We start from the raw sequence: 16386 nt of genomic DNA, 5'->3' as shown, positions 1-16386 counted from the left end.
AAATTACAGAACAAACGTACCGAACAACATCTAACTGAGTAGGGCTGGCCAGAAAACAACAACTGTGTTCTATGAAAATGTTGAGGGTTTGAAAGGAAGCTGGAGCTACAGCTGTTGCAGAACAGTGCTTTTTGCTCCTCGCTCCCTTCCACAATGAAGAGAGGAAGCAGAGCTGGGGAACTGTAATGAGAGCTCTTCAGTTGTTAGCGCTGCTCCCTGGGCAAGTGACTTCAAGTTTTCCCCACAGATTCTGCTGGGCCCAGAACTGGCACAGCAGTTTTTAAAACCTATGTCTGTTGACTGAAGGGAGGAGTGACAATTTCAACTGTAACCATGTTATAACCTTAAATATGGTGTGGATATTCACCACCCCATAAAACTGTATGGTTGGTCTGTAATGGGCTAAGTAATCTATGGCTGACTCTATGCTGACCCCTTATATACTGTACACAACTGGAAATAATGTAATTTGTATGGAACCAGGAGATGGTGCAATAAAATCCTGCTAAGATACAGAAGTGGGGGTAGAGTGAAATTGCTGACAATGCTGCATTAAATAACCCCATATGAACTATCAACCATTTACTAAAGCTGTATCTAGAGGGCCAGTTATTTTAATAGCTACACAAAGGGATTTCTGACCAAATACACGGCGGAGACAGAGGACTCATCATGTACAAAAAGAAACCAGCCAGGGAAAAACTAAACAAACTCAACACTTAATTGAAGACATAGCAAAGCAAATGAGCTGGAGTAAACAATATTCCTATGGCAGAGGAGCAGACACAGACACATGACTTGCTTATTGAATCCGGAGACAGTCAAAGTAATACAATGGGCTTGGCAGGGTGCATGTCTCTCGAGAGTGCCCCTTGGTGTGCTTGGGGGGGGTATAAACCCATTCTGGGACTGGCCTCTCTAGTGGGGAAAATCACTAGCACTCCAAGGGGGACAGAGTCTCATACCTCCCGCCCTCTGGGTGCTCACCCTGTCCAGATTCCCAGGACATATACAAGTTAGCAGCAGGAAAATGAACAAAGGAAAAGGTAATATCCAGACACTCCCAGCTGGGCCATACTTTCAGGCCAGGGCATAGGCTAAACACACACCCTCCAGCTCAGTTCAATAATATCATTTTTACAACTGAGAGAAAAAGCACTTTGGCAGCACCTGTCACTTACCCTGTAGATTTCTATTCAAAATTCAAACCCCAGTTGCTTGTTCTCTAACCCTTGAGACTACATTTAACAGCCCAGCTCCAAGGCTGACAGGCTCAGACGCAGCCCTGGAGACAAAAGTGTCACCAGGAAAAGAACAAAGAAAGAATTCTAAAGTTTGTACAGGCCAATATCGTTCCATTCTGACAGAGAGAGATTTGTTTAAATCCTTACCTGGAGGATGGATTCCCTGGCTCTAATAATACAAATGAAACAGGAGAGTTCAGGAAATGTCACCACTTTATCCAACAGCGTCACACAGAAGCTCCTCAGAGAACGAGCTGAAACCTGAAAGTGAAATCAGCTCTGATTGCTGCATTCCTTAAATGCACTCAGCAATAGACCACTCCCATCCCAGAGACCAGGGGCCCATCTACACTAAACCAGGACTTTTGCAGGGACCCAGACTCTAGTGAGATAAAAGCAAATCTAGAGACAAAAATCCTGTTTGAAGAAGGCCACACTGTAGAATGTGTCTAGATAAAAACCCCAAATCACCATCTTACATTTAAACAAGTAGGGTTGAACATCCAGCTTCCCAGCAGAAAGAGGAGATTCACTGAACAATGTTGGCAGAGACAATCTTCTACCTGAACACTGACTGACACTGGAGTGTGGGAAGAGGTTCAGTACAAAGTTGTGCCTGGTGTCAAGGGGCAGAGAGAGAAGCAATTATTTAATTGCTTGTATAGCACAGGTAAGATCCTGGGTAGTAAACGAGGCTTTGTGAAGGCATAAGGGTTGGCCGCAGCTAGCTGGCTGATTGATTAGCCCTGCCCACTGCACCTGAGAAAGAGCTGGAATTTAATTAGCTCACTAGGGGTTATGCTCTCAATGAACTACTGCCAGGTCACAACACATCGGAATTTCTCCAGAAACCAAGCGGCAATAAGGTGTGTGTGTAACTTCCTTTATTGTTAAGACTCTAAGGGCTAGTCCACACTTACCGTCCGGGTCGACGCGGTGAGTTCGACTTCTCGGAGTTCGAACTATCGCATCTGATCTAGACGCGATAGTTCGAACTCCGGAAGTGCCGCGGTCGACTCCGGTACTCCACCACGGCAAACGGCGGTGGTGGAGTCGACGGGGGAGCCGCGGAGTTCGACCCCACCGCGTCTGGACGGGTGAGTAGTTCGAATTAGGGTACTTCGAATTCAGCTACGCTATTCCCGTAGCTGAATTTGCGTACCCTAATTCGAACCCCCTTTTTAGTGTAGACCAGGCCTGAGATAAAAGCCAGGGAACTTTGGTTACTGCAGTTACTGGTGTGAGGAAAGACTTGGGAAAGGGACTGCTGGGCTTGCACAGACCGGGAGGGCAGAGTCCACAAGGTTTTTGATTTGTTTGTTAAGAATCCTTAAAATAAAATGTCATGTTGATGTAGCTATGTCACTCAGAGGAGTAGGTTGTTTTACGCCTCTGACTAATGTAGCTATGCCAATGTAACCTTCAAATTTAGATCAAGTCTAACAGACGTATTGTCTCTGAAATCTAAAATGGTCGAACTCAAGGCCCATGTATGCTTTGTTAACCTGGGCAGCATGTGGCTCTGGCATTTGGGGAGGCTCTGCTCTGAGGCCCATGCCTGCTTGGCCTCCTCCCTCTAGGCCTTGCTCCCTCTTGGTCCTCTCCGTTCTTGGCCCCCACCACTCACCCTGGCCACCACTGCTTGCTCCTCTCCTCTGCCATGGAGGGGAGAAGTGAGTGGCAAGTGGTGGGGGCTTCAGGGAAGAGGAGGAGCTGGGATAGCAAGGTGCAGAGCAAGGGTAGGCCTCCAGGAGAAGACACAGAGCAGGGGAAGAGAAGCAGCATGGACGTGACCACAGAGGAAAAGTGGGAGCAGGGCCCTCAGGGCAGAGCACAGGCATTTCCATGCTCTCAAAGGTTGGTGGCTGTTTCGGGAGGCTTAGACTCCCCTGTTCTATTCTATTCTACATGGTGCCCGTGTTTGTTACTGAAGAAGAGCTCCATCAGTCAATAGTTTTTTGAAACTGTGGAAAGGGGATTTATTGCAGCCCTTAGAAGAATCCCGGTGTCAGAACATATTACAGAATATTAAAATTCAAAATTAATTGGACTTTACTGAGGTTGTACAAGGTAAAAGCCTCATCCTCTGATATTTGTTGGCACTGTAACAAAGAAAAAGTAATCCTGATGTGTATCCTATGGGACAGCTGAACAGTCAACCATTGGTGGAAAAAAGTGGACATGAGTAAAAACATAGAAACATAAACAATAGAATCTCCAAGGCTAGAAATGCCATGCTTGAATAATATACTAGCGGTAGGAATATACTACCGACCACCTGACTAGGATGGTGAAGGTGACTGCGAAATGCTCAGGGAGATTAGAGAGGCTATTAAAATAAAAAAAACAATAATAATGGGGGATTTCAGTTATCCCCATATTGACTGGGTACATGCCACCTCAGGACGGGTTGCAGACATAAAGTTTCTAGGCACCATAAATGACTGCTTCTAGGAGCAGCTGGTCCTGGAACCCCCAAGAGGAGATGCAATTCTTGATTTAGTCCTAAGTGGATCACAGGACCTGGTCCAAGAGGTGAATACAGCTGAACTGCTTTGTAATAGTGACCATGTAATTAATTTTTTTAATATTTAACATATTTTTGGGGGGAGGAAATAGCAAAGAAGCCTAAGTAGCATTTAACTTCAGAAAGGGGAACTGAACAAAAATGAGGAAACTAGTTAAACAGAAATTAAAAAGTATAATCCCAAAAGTGAAATGCCTGCAAGTTGCATGGAAACTTTTTTTAAAACACCACAATAGAGGCTCACATTCAATGTATACCCCAAATTTAAAAACAACGAAGACAAAAAAAGTGCCACAATGGCTAAACAACAAGGTAAAAAGTAGTTAGTGACAAAATGGCATCCTTTAAAAATTGGAAGTCATATCTTGCTGAGGAAAATAGAAGCATAAACTCTGGAAAGTCATGTGTAAAAGTATAATTAGGCAGGCCAAAAAAGAATTTGAAGAGCAACTAGCACAAGACAAATTAACAACAAAATTTGTTTTTAGGTATATCAGAAGTAGGAATCAATCACTGGGACCACTGGATGATCGAGATGCTAAGTGAAGAAGCTAAATGAATTCTTTGCATTGGTCTTCACAGTGGAAGATGTGAGGGACACTCCCAAATTTGAGCCATTTTTTAGAGAGATCTGAGGAACTCTCCCAGATTGAGGTGTCAATAGAGGATGTTTTGGAACAAATTGATAAATTAAACAATAATAAGTCACCGGACCAGATGGGATTCACTCTAGAATTTTGAAGGAACTCAAATGTGAAATTCCAGAATTATTAACAGTGGTATGTAGCCTATCATTTAAATGTGCCTCCGTACCAGTTGACTGGAAGATAGCTAATGTGACATCTTTTTTTTTGTTTGTTTGTTTTGTTTTGTTTTGTTTTGTTTTGTTTTTTTAAAAGGCTCCAGAGGTGATCCTGGCAATTACAGGCTAGGAAGCCTAACGGAAGTACTGGGGAAATTGGTTGAAACTATAGCAAAGAATAGAATTATCCGACACATTGTAGCCCAAGGTCCAGTGTGCTTCAACAGCAGCAGTGGAAACTACAAGTTGTAGATTACAAACTATGGCATACTGGCAGAACTTCATGGTTCCTGCAGGGAAGTACCCTCTGCCTCCCAGCCGGAAGTCTCAGCACTGACTCATGGTAGGATCCCAGTGCAAGAAAACAGAGAGGAGGCTGCTGGACTGAAATCCTGTTCTATGTTTCTTTACAGAATAAAACTTTATTCCTGGTAGTTTGTCTGTCTGAGTGGGTCTGACCTGAGGTGACACACACTTACCCACAATGCAGAGCACACAGAGGAGCCTCAGGTCAGTTTCCAAAGTGTTGTAAAAATCCACCAGGCAGATTTACCCTATCTTAAACAACCTCATAGTGGGCTAGTGAACAGGAGGTGGGCTGCACATAGTTGAACACCATTTCTTGGGGGAGAGAGTCAACATGGATTTTGTAAAGGGAAATTCCTTGAGGGGGATCAACAAACATGTGGACAAGGAAGATCCCATGGATATAGTGTACTTGGACTTTCAGAAAGCCTGTCAGGGTTCCCTCCCCACTCTGAACTCTGGGGTACAGATGTGGGGACCCGCATGAAAGACCCCCTAAGCTTATTTCTACCACCTTAGGTTAAAAGCTTCCCCAATGCACACATTCCTTCCCTTGTCCTTGGACGGTATATTGCTGCCACCACCAAGTGATTTAGACAACAATTCAGGAAAAGGACCACTTGGAATTCCTATTTCCCAAAAAATATCCTGCCAAGTCCCTTCACCCCCTTTCCTGGGGAGGCTTGAGAATAATATACCAACCAATTGTCTTTAATAAAAGTATAGACCAGACCCTTTATGTTTAGGAAACTAAAATCAATCAGGTTCTTTAAAGAAGAACTTTATTATAAAGAAAAGAATAAAAGAAGCATCTCTGCAAAATCAGGATGGAAGGTAATAAAAAGATTTAAAACACAGAGGACTCCCCTCTAGGCTCAACTTCAAAGTTACAAAAACAGGAATAAATCTCCCTCGTAGCATAGGGAAAATTCACAAGCTAAAACAAAAGATAATCTAATGCATTTCCTTGCTATTACTTACAATTTCTGTAATTTCAGATGTATCATTTCAGTAGGAGCTGGATTACCTACTTGGTCTCTCTCTTTGTCCCGAGAGGGAACAAAACCAAAAAGCCCAAACAAAACCTTCCCCCCACCACACACACAGATTTGAAAGTATCTTCTTTCCCCATTGGTTCTTCTGGTCAGGTGCCAACTAGGTTAATTGAACTGATTAACCCCTTACAGGTAAAGGAGGGATTTTATGCTACCCTTAGCTGTATGTTTATGATAAAGCCTTTGACAAGGTCCCTCACCAAAGGCTCTTAAGGTCCCTCACCAAAGTAAGTACTCATGGGATGAGAGGGAAGGATCTCTCATAGATCAGTAACTGGTTAAAAGGCAGGAGACAAATGTTAGGACTATATGGTCAGTTTTCAGAATGGAGAGAGGTAAATAGCAGTGTTCCCCAGGGATATATACAGGGACCAGTGGTGTTCAACATAGAATCATAGGACTAGAAGAAACCTCGAGAGGTCATCAAGTCCAGTGCTCTGAATTTATAGCAGGACTAATCAAAATCACTAAAGAAATATAAGGGGTTTCCATTGAAAATTGACTGCCTCTCATTGTACAAAACGGGAATGTAATCTGGGTGGTTGTGTAAAAAAATAATAAAATAAATTTTAGTCAAAGAATTGTGTGTGTGCGTAATTATGTAAAGTTTTAAGGACCTAAAGCAACACCTATGGTTTGTAAAATCCTGTTTGTAACTTTAAAATGCCACTAAAATTCCATTTGAATCTCTCATTCAAAGTTGCAACACTGACAGACCCTTGTACCTGACACAGGCAGCTAGTGTGATGTGGCTTTGGTATTTAACATTTAACCCTTTGGGTACTTCCATATTTTTATAAAGTATAATTGTGATGGTACCTCCCATAAGGCTTAATAGAAATATGCTTATAAATGTGTTTTATGCTACATATGCCATGTAATATATCTCTGTAAAGGTTATGCTCTACTGAATGTATTAATCCTATCTGCATGCATGTATCATTTTTTTACTCAAAGTTATGAATATTGGCTGTGTACTGGCTTGATTTCTAAATAACCTTAGTAGAGCATTTGGTCAGTTCCTGGAGAAAGGAATGTTGAAATACCTAAACAAGAAACACTTAAAGGACAATGACAAGGAAGGCTCCAATCCACATAAGAAGTCTACTTGAGGATGTTCAAGGTAGCATGTGACCCATGACTGCCACCTGGTAAGCAACTGTGAGTCATGCATGGACATGTGACTTGCCCAGGTGACTCCAGATCTCCATCTTGGAGCTGGACTTTGCATAGGAATGAGGAGGGGTCTCCACCCACAAGAGAAAGTCTATTTAAACCTATGGGAGACCACTCCATTTTGTCTTCAGCTGGCTAAAGAGAGAGCCTCTCCACCCCCAAAGAGACCTGAAAGAAACTGTAAGGGGTGTGAGTGATTGCTGGACCCAGGCTAAAAGGAGATTAGCCTGTAAAAGGGAGCATCCTGGAACTGGTGAGGATCTTATCTGTATTCAGTTTGATTAGACATAGATTTGCGTGTTTTATTTTATTTTAATTGGTGACTTACTTTGTTCTGTGGCACCTTATAGACTAACAGACGTTTTGCAGCTTGAGCTTTCGTGGGTGAATACCCACTTCGTCGGATGCAAGTAGTGGAAATTTCCAGGGGCAGGTATATATAAGCAAGCAAGAAGCAAGCTAAAGATAACGAGGTTAGATCAATCAGGGAGGATGAGGCCCTGTTCCAGCAGTTGAGGTGTGAAAACCAAGGGAGGAGAAATTGGTTCTGTAGTTGGCAAGCCATTCACAGTCTTTGTTTTATCCTAACATGGCTACCCCTCTGATACTTTACTTTGTTCTGTCTGTTACTACTTGGAACAATTTAAATCCTACTTTCTGTATTTAATAAAATCACTTTTTACTTATTAATTAATTCAGAGTATGTATTTGTAAGCGGAGGAATGGTCCCGCTATTGTGGGGAACTTTCCTGGCTTCTGCACTACCCCGGTGAAGTGGGCTAGCGAAAGGATCTGAGTCCTCGCTCCCACTTCCTTTACCCAGAGGCCTCCCTGCCCTTGAGGACTCCCCTTCCACTCTCCAGTCTGGCAGAGTCCTCATAACCCCAACAAAGGTGGGCCCCAGGATTCCTGGGGGGGCTCCACCCCCAACCCTGCTGTGGTCACCCAGGACAGGGATTAGGGTGTCCCCACTCCGGGGTACCCTCTCTGCACTGGGCACCTCCCTGACCCACTGATCACATCATACAATTTAAAGCAAATACAAGTTATTTAATTAACACTTAATTTAAAAAAAGAATAAGGAAAAATGGGAAAGGTTACAGGAAAACACATCACCCTGCTCTGTGGCAGGGAACATCACAAACAGTGTCTCTGGACATCAGGGCACTTCACAGTCCATTCCTTGTAGGTCCCAGGCCTCCTTCTCAGGCCCTGGCTGTGCTGCAGGGATGCTGCAGGTTGGACACTTGATCTGGTGGCCACACACCTCCGGGCTTTGGGTGGTGGGACCCTTCTTCCCAGTGTCAGCCCCCCCATTGGGTTAAGATCCCCCTCCCAGTCTGGCCTGCAAGGATCCTTGGCTGGTGGTGTCTTTCTGCTCTGGGCCCTTTGCCCAGGGTCCCCACCTTGGCTGGTCCCAGTTGCTCATCACACCCGGGACTGGGGCTGCAGCCCTGCTCCCAGCACTGGATCTGCTCTCCCTGGGCCATGTTTCTGGCTCTGTGGTTGCAGCCCTGCTCCCCAGCTCAGCTTGGGCCCCTGCTTTCTCCTTAGCTCAGCCCCATTCTGTCTGACCCAGGCAAATCCAGCTCACACGAAGGACAGGACCCCCCTGGCCTCCTACTTCCTGATTAGCCTGCCCGCCCTGTCAATCAGGCTCAGAGGCTGAGACTGACCTGGAGCATTGACCTCTCCCCTTTGTTTTAGTGCTGGGAGCTAGCCAACCAAAACACCCCCTCTGAATGTTAGTAAGGGGTAACAAGGCCCCTTACATATTAATACCTGGGAGAGCAAACACCTGTGCATCTCTCTCTATCAGTGTTATAGAGGGTGAACAATTTATGAGCTTACCCTGTATAAGCTTTATACAGAGTAAAACAGATTTATTTGGGTTTAGACCCCATTGGGAGTTGGGCATCTGAGTGTTAAAGACAGGAACACTTCTGTGAGCTGCTTTCAGTGAAGTCTGCAGCTTTGGAGCAAGTAATTCAGACCCTGAGTCTGTGTTGGAGCAGGCGGGAGTGTCTGGCTCAGCAAGACAGGGTGATGGAGTCCTGAGCTGGCAGGGAAAGCAGGGGCAGAAGTGATCTGGGCACATCAGGTGGCAGCTCCCCAGGGGGTTTCTGTGATCCAACCCGTCACAATAATGTCTTTTTAAATATGAATTAAAAAATGTGGCCCTGGCTGAGGCACAGAACTGGGAGAATGGAAAAAGATCCTGGATCCTTTTTTGGTAATAAATAGCAGCTAAAAACTGCCGGAGGGGGACAAAAAGTTAAAAGACAGTGAACCTCTAATAAAAAGGCAGGAGAAAGTACAAAGGAGCAATATCAAAAACACTGAGCCCTGAGGTGGCTTTGACTAATCTGACTATCACAACGTTAAACCTTGGAACAAATGCTAGTGAGTTATCTTGTAACAATGTTTAATGTGTAGGATTTTGGGGGAAAATTTTAAGCATGCTTAAAATGGTATTTAAAAGCAAATTTTATGTCAAAGGTCTCATGGTAATACTGCCTCTCAGCTATTACTTGAGAATAAATTTAAAGCTTGGTACAGCAGAGAAACTATTGCAAACCGTGTCTGTTGTACAAAAGGGGACACTGAGGTACACAACCTCACGAATTTCATAAATGAACAGTGGGATAATTCATCCTTTCCCTTTAAGGGTAAAACTCTAGCCTGCCTATATAACAAAATGAGGAAAGTATGGAGGTAATTCTTGTGGTTTTCCTGCAGTGAGCAAAAAAATCTGTAAAAGGAAAGGGAATTTTTAAGCAAGAATCTGTCCCCACCAAGGAGGTGGGAAATGTTAATTTTGTTTTTCAGATACTCTATGAGCAAGCTGGCTCCAGTGGAAATACAACCCAAAACACCATAGGTCTACTGTTGCAACAAAAATGGTGTTGTTGTTTGTCTTGTTATTACTGTTATTTTGGTGGATGTTGTACAAGGAGGGTGCAGTGGGGTAGCTCCCCCACTCCTGGGTAAATGGGTTAAAAGCAGCCCTGGAGAGGGCTGTGGCTAGGAAAGGCTGAGTGGGGAAGCAGCCACAGCTGGGACCATGCCACAATCAGGCCACAGCTGGCCCTATAAGAGGGCTGTGGGCTAGAAGCTGGAGGAGTTTCCCTCCAGCTTTAGAGGGAGGACCTAGCTGCCTGGGAGCTTAGGGTGCAGGCAACAGGGCAGGGCTGGGGGAAGACAAGAGGAGCTGGCAAACCCCCAGGCTGCAGGCCTTGGGAAAGGCCTACAAAAAGGTACTGGGGCTACAGAGGTGCAGCCTGAGGATAGGCAAAGGCAGCAGGTCCTACCCCTTGCCAATGATGAGTGGCCATTACAGGCTGCAGGCTGCCCCAGGGAGTGGGGGCTAGATGATGACTGGCAGTAGCCACTGAGGCAAGGTGGGGTTAGAGGGTTGGGGGTTCCCCTGGGAGGGGAGACCCAGAGTGAGGGTCCACTGGTCCCGCGGCCTGCGGATGCTCCACCGGAGCTGCGGGACCAGCGGAACCTCTGCAGGCATGTCTGCAAGAGGTCCCCCGGAGCCACGGGACCGGCAGCGCCCCCCCTACGGCATGCCCCCGTGCTTGTGGCGGCCAAATTCCTAGAGCCGCTCCTGCTGGGATGATTTAGTTGGGGATTGGCCCTGCTTTGAGCAAGGGGTTGGACTAGATACCTCCTGAGGTCCCTTCCAACCCTGATATTCTATGATTGGGAGCTGACAGGCCACCAGTAGAGGGACTTGATCCTTATATGCTCATGGTGACCTAGAGCAGAAATGGTGGGTGACACATTCTGTACCAGTGGGCGCATGTGGACAGCAATCCAGCCTGCAGGGGACAGATGCATGGATCACTGTAGCCAGTCTATAGCTGAGAGGAAGGGATAAAGTTTCCTAGTGAGCAGGAGAGGAAAGAAGGCATTTTGAGATACTGATACCTGCTGTCCAAACATCCTCCTCCCCACTGCCCACCATCCTGTGCCACACAGGAATGAATATATCTCTATCTAGGGCCAGATTCACCAGTATGTTCTGGGGGCTCTGCACAGTTCTGACAATGCAAAGTGGATGTAAACTTAGGTTACCTGGCAAGTTGAGCTAATGTTTTGGTTGTTTTGTGGCATCACTAGAAGGGTGCAGAGCAGCCAGAACACACTGCAAACACTGGACCAGACTGTCTGTACAACAACCACATGTGAAACAATAAAAGAATAAGAGATTCTTGGACAATAACTGGAGAGAGACAGGGTGCTTGTTGCATCATTATCATTGTATGCTAGGCTCTGCCACTGAGATGCTGGCCCTCTGCAACAGATCCTCGACTCTTTGTCCTGTGGGTGGAGTGCTGCTGACTTTGTATTTCTCCACTAAGGGGTGTGTAGCCATTCGAGGGTGCTCCCCACATGGCTGGGGGGAGCACTGCAGGCACCCTGCCTCAGTTTCCCTCTGTGTCCCAAAATAATTCACATACATCCAGAGTGTTTAACACAATATCCTCCCCCATGAGAGGGGGGTAGTTTATTCAGAATACTGAGATCCCATTTTCATTTCAAGGGTTGCACAGCCCCTGCTCCCACCCCTACTTGGGGCATGTCTGTTCTCCCTTCAGGCTCAGGTGTTTCATAGCCCTTCTTGCTGGGGCTGTGTTCTGCATTCAGTCCTGGCCTCCCCAGCCTGTCGCTCACCTGTAGCCAATGATTTTAGTTTATCCATTTATTATGTGATATGATTAATTAACATATCATATTATATATAAATTATTGTATATTAACTAGAGTTAAGTTGTAGGATTATAGAAGTATAAGACTGATCAGTATGTAGAGGGAATAATCATCTATTAGATATTTAAGTAAGCACAGCTGAAACACAAGGCCTGGAGGCTGAAGCCTGCAAGATTTTTAGCTTGGTTATTTTAGGGCTTGAAGATAAGAAATATTGACATAAGTAAGTGACCGAAGAATAATCTGATGCCCTAAGATTGTGGGAAAAGAGGTACCATGTGCTAGTATTGTGAAAAATTAGCCAAAAAATTAATTTTAAATCAGCAAAATGCTGTAGAGGCAGGTTCATCTCCAACATGTGTCTGAACCACAGGAGGCAGGTGGTGCATCAATGCTAATGAGAATAAAGGGAACCTACACAACTCATAGATATTGGGTGCCTTATGTTACTAGGGGACATCAGATTAATAAGGGACAAGAGGGTTGACATTTTCATGTACATGCGCACAAAGTAGGTATAGACAGAATCATGCTATAGAAAGGGGGTGCCCCAGAGTGGGAAAATTGAGCTTCCTATGGGAGAACTCCAGCAGGAACAATCCCTCTACGAGAGACTCATCAGACCCTAATGCTGTCTAGAAGGATGTGAGTATGTCTGTGGTGTTATCTGGCACACTGATGTATGTAGGAATTGTACATGCTGTGGCTGTATAAACGTGGATGCAACCAAAGAAGGCTGTACTGAGTATGCAAACTCTTTACCTTTACCAACCAATCCTGTAGTCTCATCAAAGAATTAAATCAGATTTATTTGACAAGACCTATTTTCAATAAAACTATGTTGACTGACATTAATGATATTCCTATTCTTCAACAATTGAATCCTGTGTCAATTGTTTCCATTATTTTGCCCAGGATTGAGGCCAGGCTAAGTAGCCTATAGTTAACCAGGTCATAATCCTTTCACTTTTGAATATTGGAAAACCATTAACATTAGTACTCTTCCAGTCTTGTGGGATTTCCTTTGTTTTTTCCCAAAAAAATTATTAAAATTTAACGTTGGTAGGCTAGAGAGTGCATCAGCCAATTCTTTTAGGACTCTGAGTCCTAGTTATCCAGGACTGCTTATGGGCTAAAGAGAATCTAATTGTTGTGTATTCGGTTGTCATGGTTTTTGTTGCTATGGCAACTGAGTTAGATTATTATGGGTTAGCTCAACCGGTTTCAACCGGCTGAGTGAGCTCTCTGTATATCTGTAAATAAAATGGAGGTTTTGGTTAGCTGCCTGCTCTCTGGCCTCAAGTGATTGCTTCCTACACCGGCTGCCCCAAGGATACTACACTGGCGACGAGAGTGGGATCCTGGTGTTGCTCCAGTAACAGAAGGAAGTAGAAGTCAAGGTAAAGAACAAACAAACAAAAAAAGGTGCTTGTTTGCACTGACTGTGAAAGTGAAACTAAAAATCATGGCTACTCTGACCAGGCCCCTGGAGCCTTTTGATGAGAATACAGAGCAGCGGCATGTGTATACTGAGCGTTTTGAGCTTTTTGGTATTGCAAATGACATTACAGAAGCGAAGAAGGTGCCAATATTCTTAACTGTTGTAGGGGCTAAAACCTACTCTCTGCTACGCAGCTTACTGCACCCTGTTAAGCCTGAGACTAAATCTTACAGTGACATGGTGGAAATCCTGGGGTCTCATTTCTCCCCAAAACCACTGGTAATTGCTGAAAGATATAGGTTCCACAAAAGAGACCAAAAGGAAGATGAAACAGTTGTACAATTTGTAGCCATTTTAAAAAAGCTAGCAGAACACTGTGAATTTAAAGAGATGTTAAATGATGCCCTGCGTGACAGGTTAGTGTGTGGCCTCTGCAGTGAAGCTATACGGAAGAGCCTACTGACAGAGGCTCAGCTTACATTACAGAAGGCTGTTGATATTGCTGTCTCCATTGAACTGGCTACAAGGGAGGCACAATACTTCGGTGCATCCCCTAGGGTGCAAAAAGTGTCACAAGAACTGACCCACAAAACGGTGCAGAGTCAAGAATGTTACCGCTGTGGTAAGCTGGGTCACCAGGCATCAGAATGCTGGTGTAAGGACCTGGTGTGTCGACACTGTGGCAAAAAGGGACACATTGAGTATGCCTGTAAACAAAAGAAAAAGAGGCCTGTGGTCTGGCCGACAAAAAGAGGAACCTTGCATACCCTAGAGCAGACCCAGGATGATCAAGGTGACACCTCCTCACAAGAGGAAGTGCCACTGCATGTTTTGTCTTTGGCAGCGGGCTCACATGAATACTGGGTAACCCCTTTATTGGAGGGCAAACCTATACGCATGGAACTAGACACCGGTGCAACTGTCTCGCTGGTGCCTGAGACTGTGTATAAGGAAAAGCTACAGCATCTTCCGCTTAAGGCAACAAAAACTGTTCTGAAGACGTATACAGGTGAAGCTGTGCCCATGCTGGGCACTATTGATGTTAAGGTGGAGCTCAATGGACAGGCAGCTAAATTGCCACTGTTTGTGGTGAGAGGTGACTACCCAGCCTTAATGGGTAGGTCTTGGCTTGGGAAGATTCAACTGAACTGGGCAGAAGTGCACCGGATGACTAAAGAAGAAACCAGTCTAACCCCTATTCTAAGGAAACATGCTGCTGTTTTTGGAGATGATTTGGGAAGTATGAAGGGAATCACTGTGACATTGAACATTAAACCTGACAGTCCACCAAAATATCTGAAAGCCCGAACTGTGCCATATGCCATCAGGCCAAAAGTTGAAGCAGACCTGGAGCGCCTGGTCACCAATGGAGTCCTAATACCAGTTACCCATAGCTCATGGGCCACTCCTATCGTTCCAATCGTGAAGAAAGATGGCTCTCTCCGGATTTGCAGTGATTTTAAAGTCACTGTCAACCCAGTGTTGAGTGCAGAGCAATACCCGCTTCCCCGCATCGATGACCTCTTTGCAGGCCTGGCTGGGGGACAAAAGTTCAGTAAGATTGATCTGAGTCAAGCATATTTACAGATGCACGTCGATGAAAAGTCCCAAGAGCTGTTGACTATTGTGACTCATAAGGGGCTTTATCGATACTGTCGCCTACCCTTCGGAATAACATCTGCTCCCGCCCTTTTCCAGAGGGCTATGGACCAGATCTTGTGTGGCTTGTCAGGAGTTCAGTGCTATCTGGATGATATCTTGGTCACTGGAAGAAATGAAGAGGATCACTTAAAGAATTTAGAGGCTACCCTACAAAGACTAGAAGAGTATGGCCTACGAGTTCGCAAAGACAAGTGTGAATTCTTCAAGCCCTCTGTTGAATATTTGGGACACATCATTGATTCTGCAGGTCTTCTTAAGGCCCCTGCAAAAGTTAAAGCTATTGTGGAGGCTCCCCCACCTCGAAATGTAAGCCAGCTGCGCTCGTTTCTAGGACTCCTGAACTATTATGGAAAGTTCATCTCACAGTTAGCCACACTGCTAAAACCACTTCATGAGCTCCTTGGGCAGAACAAGGCCTGGAAGTGGACTGAAGCCTGTGATGTTGCGTTTAACAAAGCTAAGGATGCATTGCTAAATTCTGAAGTTCTAACGCACTTTGATCCATCCTTACCACTTCAATTGGCCTGCGATGCCTCCCCTTATGGAGTGGGAGCAGTCGTGTCACATATTATGCCTTCAGGAGAAGAGAGACCTATTGCTTTTGCTTCACGCACTCTAAGCAAAGCAGAAACTAACTACGCCCAAATCGAACGTGAGGCATTAGGAATTGTTTTTGGAATTCGGAAGTTTCATTAGTACCTGTTTGGGCGAAAATTTACTCTTCTCACAGACCATCGACCTCTGACATCAATTTTTGGACCCTACACAGGCATTCCCCCATTAGCTGCTAGTCGTATGCAACGTTGGGCATTGTTACTTTCAGCACACACATATGAAATCAAATATCGGAAATCCACTCTGCACGGCAATGCAGATGGCCTCTCAAGGAAACACCAAGATAGTGCCCAAAAGGAAATCTTCTACTTTGAACAGGTAGAGAATACACCCATCACTGCTACTCAGATAAAGAAGGCAACTCGCGTTGACCCAGTATTGTCCCACGTTATGGACCTGGTGATGCATGGAAAATCTCGACAAACCTCTCCGGTCTCATCCGACCTTGTTCCCTACATGTCCAAGCGGACGGAGTTGTCGGTCCAATCTGGTTGTTTGTTGTGGGGGAGACGTGTCATTATTCCACCACCACTGAGATCACAGATGTTAGAACAGTTACATTCCGGTTACTGTGGAATAGTGCGCATGAAGGAAATTGCACGAAGCTATTTTTGGTGGCCTGGACTGGACAGCGCTATTGAAGAGAAGGCAAAAGCTTGTATGTCATGTCAGGGTGTGAGGAATGCACCCCAGTGGGCACCCCTACACCCATGGGACTGGCCTGAAAACCCGTGGCAACGTATTCACGTTGACTTTGCTGGCCCCCTTGAACGAAGCATGTTCTTGGTGGCAATAGATGCCCATTCTAAATGGCCAGAAGTCTCTATAATGCAGTCCAC

At 45.2% G+C, this 16386-nt stretch overlaps 1 protein-coding gene across 1 annotated transcript in view; it reads right to left on the bottom strand.

Annotated features, from left to right (window-relative positions):
• The window catches only part of LOC120393765 (stonustoxin subunit alpha-like), a 36645-nt gene extending 35147 nt beyond the window's left edge, over positions 1-1498 (bottom strand). Inside the window, exon 1 of the mRNA XM_039518262.1 lies at positions 1392-1498. The gene's annotated coding sequence lies outside the window, so the exon portion shown is untranslated. The remainder of the gene's footprint in view (positions 1-1391) is intronic.
• Between the last annotated feature and the right edge of the window lie 14888 nt (positions 1499-16386).

Source organism: Mauremys reevesii, unplaced genomic scaffold (genome assembly GCF_016161935.1).
Source record: "Mauremys reevesii isolate NIE-2019 unplaced genomic scaffold, ASM1616193v1 Contig3, whole genome shotgun sequence".
Classification (NCBI taxonomy): Eukaryota; Metazoa; Chordata; order Testudines; family Geoemydidae; genus Mauremys; species Mauremys reevesii.
Note: the sequence above shows the minus strand (reverse complement) of the source record. Positions and strands in the feature narration are given on the sequence as shown.